Genomic DNA, 12,179 nt, shown 5'->3' with positions numbered 1-12,179 from the left:
TGCAAAGGAGGAGAACATGAATCTGAAAACAACCCCCAGAGCTTGATATGGCTGTGTTAGCACCAGCTTGTTCTTCCAGAAAGGGGCTCACCTACAGAGTTGATGAAATCAGTCATTTTAGTGAAGGAACAATAATGATACAGAACATTTCTTGTTTCTTTGGAGAGGGCTCACACATATGGGGAACTGAATAGGAACTAATGCAGCTCTAGCTAATATAAGACCCAATATGCACAGGGAATCAGACAACTTTCTACGTTTGCATTTTCCTGTTTTGCTTTTTGCCTGCATAGATTTAATCCAGGAATAACTCCCATGAAAACAGTTGAATTACACTGAGTATAAACTGGTACGTGAACAGAGCCATGCACCTTTTGAGAACACCCATATTCTGGGCTCCACCCTAGCCACAGTCCATAAATTTGTTTTTAGATTAAATGCACAAATAAAGTCATAGGCAGTACATAGCTCACCATACTATAGATTGTATAGACTGTGATGAAATATATTGGTTATTTTTTTTCGGTTGTTAAGCAGAATAAAACAATGAATTTCCCTCCTGTGTGTATTAAGCAATACTTCATTTTGCCTGTTTGCTGAATGTCAAATCTGACGGCCAAGTAAGCCTATTGGCTCCTTAAACTGTTCCCTGGAGAAATTGTTCAAGAACTGCTCATCCATGTGGAAAGATTACTCCAGTATCAGTGAGACTTATCTGCTCTGTAAGTGCCAGTTGAGTTGTAAAGCTTCTTGGGGGCATTTTATCAGGAGCACCGACTCAGCATCAATGAGCTGCAGGGGGAGCAGAAATAGGAACACCGTGGCAGTGGGCCAGCCAGTCTGTCTGTCTGTCTGTCTGTCTGTCCAACCAGCCACGGAAAATAAGAATATTTACTGCAGCACAGTTTCATATGCATTTTTTTAAAAACAGAAGAAATCCTTTCTTAATTTCCAATTACCAACATTTCAGCTATTTTTATTTTGTACGCCCAAGGAAATTCAACAGCCATTAACCATCAGATAAAAGAGAAAGGCATGTTTCTTTAATATCATAAGGGTAAAACCCTGAGTACTTTTATTCCCCATTGATTTCATTGAGCTTAAAAGTGCTTGACTTTGTCTGGCTCATGACCATAATCCCCATTGACTGTATTAACAGTAATTACACCAAGTATAGACCCACAAAACAAACACACACAAAACAGTTTGTTTAGGGGTACACCGTGCCTCCAAATGATCAGTTTGGGAGATGTAGGCTGCAAGCCTATACACACCCCTAGCAATAAGTTTCACTGAACGTGGGCTCACTTTTGAGCAGCAAGTATAGGATTGTGCTGTTATTCACCGTTGCGTTGCTTTCTGTTGAAAGCCCCTCAAATCCGGCAGCTACGGTATGGTGGTAGAGGGCTGGTTTTGGAGACCATTATATTATCTTTTAATATTATTATTTAGGACGTGGGTGGCACTGTGGGTTAAACCACAGAGCCTAGGACTTGCCGATCAGAAGGTCGGTGGTTCGAATCCCCGTGACGGGGTGAGCTCCCATTGCTCGGTCCCTGCTCCTGCCAACCTAGCAATTCAAAAGCACGTCAAAGTGCAAGTAGATAAATAGGTACCGCTCTGGCAGGAAGGTAAACGGCATTTCCGTGCGCTGCTCTGGTTCACCAGAAGCGGCTTAGTCATGCTGGCCACATGACCCGGAAGCTGTATGCCAGCTCCCAGGCCAATAAAGCGAGATGAGCGCCGCAACCCCAGAGTCAGTCATGACTGGACCTAATGGTCAGGGGTCCCTTTACCTTTACCTTACAGTGGTTACATACGCTTCAGGTTACATACGCTTCAGGTTACAGACTCTGTCAACCCAGAAATAGTGCTTCAGGTTAAGCACTTTGCTTCAGGATGAGAACAGAAATTGTGCTCCGGTGGCGCGGCAGCAGGAGGAGGCCCATTTAGCTAAAGTGGTGTTTCAGGTTAAGAACAGTTTCAGGTTAAGTACAGACCTCCAGAATGAATTAAGTACTTAACCTGAGGTAGCACTGTATATTATTATTTGCCTGCTGCCTTGAGCCAACAAGGCCATCAAGGGGCCTCACAAACGTCAGTACTAAGAATTCTCCAACTCTCCATATCCAAATTGACCCTAGAGCAAACACAATGTGCAACCATTTGCACATTGTGGTGTGGATCAACCTTCCACACTGGGCTGATTTCAATTGGTTGTATGGAGGGATGGAGGGGAACATTGATTACATTTACATTTAGAAGAAAACCTACCAGATTCGCACTTTCTGAAGCAATAAACAAACTGAAACACAGTCATCTTTTGAAATCCGCACAGCTCCAAATTTCGCAATGCAGTTTTCCAGCCAAGTAATGTGTGCAAAATTGCATATCATAGCATAAACTGGACATAAAAACAAATATATTAGTAAGTATAATGTGCAAAAATGTTATAGGAGAAATCACTTTGTAGACCTTTGTATAGTAAGCACAACAGCATTCAGAAATGTGTTTAATGGGAAAATTTCGAGCTGATGGATTTTCATGAGGATTCTTCAAAATTACAAATTGCTGCAGAAATGGTTTTTAAGAATGGAGAAAAGAGAAATCAAGAGAATTGAGACTGACAGATCCACCACTCTCTAGATGGATTCAACTTAGCAGAACTATTAGTGTAAGGACTTACACCCACAAAATGAGAATTCTTCTACCCACAGATTAATCCCACCCGTTTGCTGCAGTGGGTTGAGAGAAACCCAACTGATTTCTGGGTAGGGAGAGGAGAGGAAGAGGAAATCTTGTTGCACAGGCAGAAGTCTTTGTGCCAACAGGACAACTTTATTGGATACAACACAATAGAACGTGTGATCAGATATGCATTTAAATAGTAGTTCTCTTCCCACCACACACACACCACCCCCGAAAGGATGGCACAGGTCACTTGTTTTCCTTCAGACAAATAGCCCACTGTCTGTGGGTTCATGTCTGCAATGTGGCAGGTGACAGAATGAGCATACAGTGTACCTTGGGTTACAGACGCTTCAGGTTACAGACGCTTCAGGTTACAGACTCCGCTAACCCAGAAATAGTATCTCAGGTTATGAACTTTGCTTCAGGATGAGAACAGAAATCACACGTTGGTGGTGCGGCGGCCGCAGGAGGCCCCATTAGCTTAAAGTGGTACCTCAGGTTAAGAACAGTTTCAGGTTAAGAACGGACCTCCAGAACGAATTAAGTACTTAACCGTAGGTACCACTGTAGAGCAAATGCAGCCTTCAGTCCTTATCAGTGTAGAAAGCTCTATTGCACACACACACACACACACACACACTTTTCTGCATACCTTTCTTCTCTTTTTTGCCATAAATTTTTATTGGTTTTCAACAATCTAACAAATTCAATTCAATTTCAATACATTATCTCATTTTGCTTCCGTGATGTTTCTATTCAAATCATTCCTCTACTGTCCTAAATGTAGTCTTTCTCTAAATCATATATCCCACATTACATTCCTTTTTCTCATTTCTTTGCTTTTATTTCAAATCCTGCCTGCAATTTCATTTGACTCTAGGATTTTCTCAGATAATCCAAAAAAGGGTCTCCATTCTTCTACAAGCGTTTCTTCTTTTTGGTCTCTTATTTTTGCAGTCAGTTTCGCCACCTCCACATACCTTCCGTAATAAACAAAAATTTGCCCTTATTTCCTTATGGGGGACACAAGAGCCCTTATAGACTCCTTTGTAGGTTCTCCATCGGTCAGAGAAAATAACAGAGGCCAACCAGAGAATATTGAGAAGCAAAGCAGCTTGTAAGCCTGATCTTTATTGAACTGTTGCAACAGGGTGCCCCTTTCACATGCAGGAAAAGAAGGAGGACCCCGAACAAAGGTGTGCCCGCCCTTATATAGACATTTTAAAATGCCCACCCTGGAGTCCAAGACCACCCCCAGAAACATCTTACCTACATAACAGAAAGGGGTGTAGCTCAAGACCACCCCCCAGACACATCATACATACATCACAGAAAGGGGTGTAGCTCAAGATCACACCCCCCCCAGATACATCATACCTACATCACAGAAACGGCGGTCTACAACAGAAATCTGAGTGCGTTGTTTATCTCCTGTCTGGCAGACCTGTTAATGGTCACTTGATTGGATACCCTGGGGAGCCTGGCCAGTCTTTTGTAATGACAAATACTTAGTTCCTGAGCCAGGTCACAGGCTCACACAGACATACCCTTAAGACAGGATTTGTGAAGGAAAAGACAATGGGGAGGCTTTTCCATTTTCCTTCAACCTTGCAGTAAAAACATTTGGTCAGTTTGGGAGTCAAAATGGTTTCAGGGCTGTTTTCCTCTGCTGCTTCAGACATAGAATCATAGAATCATAGAGTTGGAATAGACCACAAGGGCCATCGTGTCCAACCCCCTGCCAAGCAGGAAACACCATCAGAGCACTCCTGACATATGGTTGTCAAGCCTCTGCTTAAAGACCTCCAAAGAAGGAGACTCCACCACACTCCTTGGCAGCAAATTCCACTGTCGAACAGCTCTTACGGTCAGGAAGTTCTTCCTAATGTTTAGGTGGAATCTTCTTTCTTGTAGTTTGGATCCATTGCTCCGTGTCCGCTTCTCTGGAGCAGCAGAAAACAACCTTTCTCCCTCCTCTATGTGACATCCTTTTATATATTTGAACATGGCTATCGTATCACCCCTTAACCTCCTCTTCTCCAGGCTAAACATGCCCAGCTCCCTTAGCTGTTCCTCATAAGGCATCATTTCCAGGCCTTTGACCATTTTGGTTGCCCTCCTCTGGACACGTTCCAGTTTGTGGCTTATATATTTATGTACGTTTGGTTGGTACATTTATGAACATTTATCATATATATAAGACCTTAATTTTTTTTAATTTCACTTCCTTTTCTCCTCCTCACCTGAAATTCCACTTTCCTTGTCCTTTCGAAAAGTACTGGGATAGAGGCACAAATAAATTAGATAAAATGAAGCACTTTTCAGTTCCATACAGCTGCCACTAAGAAGGGTATATGGACGATAGGGGCGGAGCCCATTCCTGTGGGATAGTGAGCCCATATCCCCCAGTATGCATGAAATGTTTCACATGGAAGCAACACCACCAAGCTGTTTTGGCTCCATAATCTTCCTGGATGTGAGACCTAGAATCATAGAATCATAGAATCATAGAACTATAGAATCATAGAACCATAGAATCATAGAGTTGGAAGAGACCACAAGGGCCATCGAGTCCAACCCCCTGCCAAGCAGGAAACACCTCTTGGGAACATACAAATGTTGCTCTGAGCTTCTTGCGGAAAGAGTGGGATGTAAGCTTAACAAGTTGTTAAGCACCCCAAAAAAGTTTGCATGCCCCATATTGGTGATTGTTGGTGTGTAGGTCCATTAAAGCAGGATGTTTGCCTATCCAGTATGATGACTATTTAACCATTCTCAATGCCCCACCTTATACAAAGAAAGAAGCTAACATGCAAAAAAGAATCCCAAAGTCTTTTGATACTCTATTTAATAAAATCTAGATGAGAGTGAGAACGTGGGGGTGGGGGGGGGGGGCTAGAACATGGTAGAAGCTGTCTAACAAGATCATTATTGCCTCTGAAACATGAAAGCACACATCGTTTCCATTCTTGTTACTATTTGTCAGGTACTTAATACTTCTGCTGCCTCTGAGGCATGAATTTAAAGAGGCTGGTAGATGGGGAAGTTGCACTTTTCCTTTTTCACTGTATTGTGTGTGTGTGTTTATGTGTAGGAGTATTTATTGCATGCAGCAATTTAAGCCAAACTTGCTCATTCATTTTTTTTGTGTGTGTGTATGTTCAACAATTGTCTTTTCCCTCAAAGGCACATGTAGAAATATTTATTTTAATCAAAGCTAGGGATGCTTGCATATTAAGCATCTTTCAAACTAATTAATGGATCGGTTGTAGGACTAGTCAATGTGGTGCCTTCTAAGATTTGTAGACTCCAGCTCCTATCAGCCACAGCCAGCACAGCCAATGGTCAGGGATGATGGGAGTTGTAGTCCAACAAAATATGGAGGAGACAAGCATGGCTAACCTGAGGGTTACCCACCCAATGGGAACATCCACCCCCTGATTAATGTAACCTTCTGAGAGTGACTTGCATAGACTAATGGGCTACCACAACTACCACTCCCATATTGGGGTACTACCATGAGGTCACTTTGTCCACCCAGCCAATAGTCACAAAAGCCCTTTCCAAATAGACTAGGGAGAGGGAATGGGTGTGTAATATGGGAGGGAAGAGGGATTAATGTAGAAGTCTCCCCCTTCAACTATCAAAGTCTTTAGCTCTCCCTCCCCTCCCGTTCCTGATGCAGATCTTCACTCACCCCTTCTTCCCTGGTGGGGTAAAGGTAAAGGGACCCCTGACCATTAGGTACAGTCGCGGACGACTCTGGGGTTGCAGTGCTCATCTCGCTTTATTGGCAGAGGGAGCTGGCGTACAGCTTCCAGGTCATGTGACCAGCATGACTAAGCGGCTTCTGGTGAACCAGAGCCACACACGGAAACACTGTTTACCTTCCCGCCAGAGCGGTACCTATTTATCTACTTGCACTTTGATGTGCTTTCGAACTGCTAGGTGGGCAGGAGCAGGGACCGAGCAACAGGAGCTCACCCCGTCACGGGGATTCAAACTGCTGACCTTCTGACTGGCAAGCCCTAGGCTCTGCGGTTTAACTCACAGTGCCACCCGTGTCCCTCCCTGGTGGGGAGGGAGATGCTATTTTGTGGTTCAGTTCAGGTGCCAAAATCTCTTGGGCCAGCTCTGCCCCTTTGTGTGCCTTTCTTTCTGTTGCACCATCGCTCATGAGTTGCCTTTTGGGCCGCAGGAGCACATTGCAGCTGAAATTAACAGCACTAATTGCAGCCATTCTTAATGGTTAATTGGAAATTGAAACTTTTCAGATTCAGCATTTGTAATCATTTACCTGCTAGAGGATGTGAATGATCCAGAAAGAGCCAAATTGCACTGAAGGCATCTCCTATCAATTTTTATTTCTGTAGAGAGCAAGGCATTAGGCATTCATGCAGATTCACTGACTGCAGTAATTAGGCCATCGTGGCCATTTTTTTGGGAGGAGGACAAGATTTATTAAAGGATGAAGGCTTAAAGGAAAGGTCCTTTCCAGTAGATGTATCAGAAGTTTACTTGCAGATGGTTCAGTACACAACTTAATTAGGAAAATACCACTTCCAGAGTTATAGAGCAAATCTAAAGAAGGGTGGCCATGTGTCCTACTTTAAAGAAGATAGTCCTCTGTTTAAAGTCTTATTGGTCCAAGTCCTGTTTAATGACCCAGAACCCCAGAACCCCAAGAGAGGGAGTAGCCTGTTTTAAAGTTACCTAGCAATGTTTGGCATCTGAATAGCAAGGCTGAACAGAAATGCAGCTCATCAATTTTGCTCCGTGTGCACTGTACTTTTATTCAAATGATAATTTCTAAATTTGCGTTTGTACATATAAATTAGCATATGCAAATATGTCTTATTTGGGGGCAATGCATCTCCTATTACCCTAATTTCAAGGTAGATCAGTATTATGCAGTATTAACAAGAGTGTTTATATGTAGGCTCAATCCTCGTTGGAGATTCCTCATGCTCCAAGTTCAAGGTCTCCTTTATGCAAGAGTCCCAACAGAATCCTATTGTTTTAATACTTTAATTATCATATGTTTGTAGTGGCTGCTGCTTACAGGGCCCCCATATTTGCACAGCTAGACTTTTTCAAAGCTGGGTTGATGTTTCCAGAGGCCAGTGTAAATGGCAACTTGGCAATTTAAATTTCTTTGCACTTCCATCAAAACTTCTACCTCTGTCTAATTACAACAGCAAAGAAGTTCCCTCATTGATCTCTTGATTAGGTCTATCAGATCAGCATGTTACCAAAGAGAGAACATTATTTAGTGTAAACCTTTCCGCTTACAAACCCTCAAACTGGTACAATCAGTTGTAAGAGGAGGAGGATCAAGAAAATCTGTGTGTGAGGTTTAGAACTGTGGGCCCAGGGAGAACAATAGGAGTCAAGATGAAAACAATCAAACAAAGTTACAGTAGAATAGAAAGGTTGTGAAGAGTACAGTTTAACTCTGCTGATAGGGAAGGGGCCTTCCAGACACTTGGAGAATCAGAAATTTGAATAAGGAGGGTGAAATATAAAAAGGCTTCACATCAGGTACATATTTATGGAGCTATTATATAGGTTCTATCAGAGGTGCCATTTAGCTCCACACACCCCAAGATTCCAGAGCATCTCTGATTAATCTTCAGGGACACCAATATTTCACTAATTCTACGCGTTGAATAACTATTGGGTCCCAACATAATGCAGCAAACTCATCGAACCAAAGCAGGTCTGGCCAATGCACACTGATCCATGATGGAAGGAGAAGGAGCTGTAAAGAAAATTAAAGTTGCTGATGTTGATAACTGTCAATTACAATTTATTTTCTCATTAATTGATGGAGAACAGCTTTTTCTTGAATGCTTGTCTTGGCACTAAGGCTGAAATCCTAAGTTTGTTTATTTTGAAGGAAATCTCTTTGACACCAATGGGACTTGCTTCTAGGTAAACTTAGTTCTTATTAGGCTGTTAGTGGTGCTAAAACTTTGATCAGAAACTGATTTAGGCCGCTCTGCACCAGTAACCCTCCCTCCCAACTTTTGTGGCGTCAAAAACATTGATGGCTGTTGAAAGAAATAAAACAGAACAAACAGCTGGCAAAGGAAGAATATCATTAGCAGGTCTCATTTCCTAGATGGCGCAAATCTGGATAGTTCTGAAACTAAAGAATTCTAGCAGAAATAGGGAAGTTGGGTTGGAGTTTGACAATTAAAACTTCTTGGAAAATCTAAAACTTCTCTTCATCACAGTTTGAAGGAGAAGCAAAAGAAGATCATCTCCTTTGACCCTTTATCTGTGCTCCATAAACACCCAGTGACACCTGGAAGGCATTCGGAAAGATGCTATGGACCAGTTAATACTCTTTTTGGCACTAAAGCCATGGTTTTCCCAGTAGTGATGTATGGAAGTGAGAGCTGGACCACAAAGAAGGCTGATCACCGAAGAATTGATGCTTTTTAATTATGGTGCTGGAGAAGACTCTTGAGAGTCCCATGGACTGCAAGAAGATCCAACCTATCCATTCTTAAGGAAATCAACCCTGAGTGCTCACTGGAAGGACAGATCCTGAAGCTGAGGCTCCAATACTTTGGCCACCTCATGAGAAGCGAAGACTTCCTGGAAAAGACCCTGGAAAGATGGAGGGCACAAGGAGAAGGGGACAGCAGAAGACGAGATGGTTGGATAGTGTTCTCGAAGCTACCAGCATGAGTTTGACCAAACTGTGGGAGGCAGTGGAAGACAGAAGTGCCTGGCATGCTCTGGTCCATGGGGTCATGAAGAGTCAGACACGACTAAACGACTAAACAACAACAAGGTTACTGGGAAGGCATGAGAGGACAGGATTATGACAACAAGTTATAGGGGTCTATGATGCTGGGACAGGTTAAATGCATCTGTGATGGACTACATGTCCCACCAGCCCTTACCAGTGCAACCATATTAGTGACGGTAGTGAAGATACAATAGCGGCACAACAAGTAATAGGAGAGTATTGCGCAGTGCATAACCATCAGTTTCCACGTGCTCCCTGCTAAGGCAGGGATCCAAATCAGCATCAGATATGGTGCCTCTCTGCTTCATAGGGATCAACTCCTAAGGGCCAAGGTCCTTTCGCACCTTCCTCAAATATTTGAGGGGGCTGGGCATTCAAATGGTTTGTTTGTGCCGAGTCTTGTGATCAATTATGCAGGGTGGGACTTAACTGCCCCTCCCCCATTTTATTCAAGTTGGCATCCCTGCTCTGCTTAGAAAGTAGAAGATGATATTTAGGTAGCTGAATCATGTTTTTAAAAGACTTACTTTGTTGGCATCTGTCTGTCTCGAGAGACAATGGAGTGTGCCTCTGGGGGTGCAGTCAAACCACTGGAAAATCACAGCATCTGTTGTGGCTGCAGAGACTCATTATTGCTGGCTTCCACATTGTTTTTGATGTGTTAGCAATGCTGAAGAGGCGTCATCAGGGTGCAAGTCTGGGTAGTGTGCATGGAGATCAGATGACCAGACCCCACTCTCAGTCTTGCTGATGCAGCCCAAAGGAAAGCAGAGCAAAACATTTAGCACTAGTTGGCTGCAGGAGTTGCTGGCGTACAAGATGCCGTCCAGCTGTCTTAGGGACTCCACTCTGGATTTGTATTTATATAAGAGGTCTTTGGGAATTGTTATTAGGGGATTTGGGGCAAGGTGTCACTTTTATGCTGATGACACCCTGCTTTTCCATGCCCCTTCTGGCTTTTATTTTTTAAAAAATCATCATCATCATCAACAACAACAATAATGGTGCTGGAGGAGACTCTTGAGAGTCCCACAGACTGCAAGAAGATCAAACCTCTCCATTCTGAAGGAAATCAGCCCTGAGTGCTCACTGGAAGGACAGATCCTGAAGCTGAGGCTCCAATACTTTGGCCACCTCATGAGAAGAGAAGCCTCCCTGGAAAAGACCTGGATGTTGGGAAAGATGGAGGGCACAAGGAGAAGGGGACGACAGAGGACGAGGTGGTTGGACAGTGTTCTCGAAGCTACCAGCATGAGTTTGACCAAACTGCGGGAGGCAGTGGAAGACAGGAGTGCCTGGTGTGCTCTGGTCCATGGGGTCACGAAGAGTTGGACACGACTAAACGATTAAACAACAACAACAACAACAACAACAACAATTTATTTATACCCCACCCATCTGGCTGAGTTTCCCCAGCCACTCTGGGCGGCTCCCAATCGAGTGTTAAAAACAATACAGCATTAAATATTAAAAACTTCCCTAAGCAGGGCTGCCTTCAGATGTCTTCTAAAAGTTTGGTAGTTGTTTTTCTCTTTGACATTTGGTGGGCGGGTGCCACTACCGAGAAGGCCTTGTATCTGGTTCCCTGTAACCTCACTTCTCGCAATGAGGGAACCACCGGAAGGGCCTCGGTGCTGGATCTCAGTGTCCAGGCTGAATGATGAGGGTGGAGACGCTCCTTCAGGTATACAAGACCAAGGCCGTTTAGGGCTTTAAAGGTCAGCACCAACACTTTGAATTGTGCAGATCTCTCAGAACCGGTGTTATATGGTCCTGGTAGCCACTCCCAGTCACCAGTCTAGCTGCCGCATTCTGGATTAATTGCACTTTCCAGGTCACCTTCAAAGGTAGCCCCTGAAACAGCCTTTTGGCACCCGAAACAGCAAAGAGTCTTGTGATACATTGAAGTCCAACATCTGCATTGTGTCATATACTTTGATGGGCCAGTGAGCCAATGTTGCCAAAAGAAATGTTACTTTCGGCTGGCTAATACAGAGACACACAAGTACAGGTTGGAGTGTGGGCCAGGATTGTAAACATTGAGGACAAAAAGTCACAAATAGTCAGAGATCTGTTTGATGTTTCTGTGCAAAACTCTGTGCATACAAAATAAGAACATTGACCACTCATAGTAGTCACTGGTGAAAAGGACACTTCTTGACTTGCTAGTGCTGTGAGATTAGGGGGTCGGGTAGGCTGCATGTCTAAGTCCCCTTCTAATTCCTGGATCCGGCACAGATTCAGTTCCTGGAATAGCCAGGCCTAAGTATGGGTCACTAAGGTAACAAAGGAAGTGGCTCTGCACCAGATGGAAAATGGGTGCCCTCCCCACTCCTTCACCTGTCAGGCAGTCAGAAAGACAAAAGGCCAGAGTGGAGTTCTGTGTGTGAGGTAGAGAGGCTGCAGGCTGGGCAACCAGGAGGCAAAGACATGCCTGATTTCTGTTGCAATCCAAGGCTTTGGCCATAGGAGAAGCAAAACACTCTTGGGGCGTTAATGCTGTGAGCCCCTCAATCATAGGCTCAGGTTGTAAAGGTAAAGGTAAAGGGACCCCTGACCATTACGTCCAGTCGTGACAGACTCTGGGGTTGCAGCGCTCATCTCGCTTTACTGGCCGAGGGAGCCACCGTACAGCTTCCAGGTCATGTGGCCAAGATGACTAAGCCGCTTCTGGCGAACCAGAGCAGCGCATGGAAATGCCGTTTACATTCCCGCCGGAACGGTA

The sequence above is a fragment of the Podarcis tiliguerta genome (assembly GCF_965153285.1).
Source record: "Podarcis tiliguerta genome assembly, chromosome: 7".
NCBI lineage: Eukaryota > Metazoa > Chordata > Lepidosauria > Squamata > Lacertidae > Podarcis > Podarcis tiliguerta.
Note: the sequence above shows the minus strand (reverse complement) of the source record.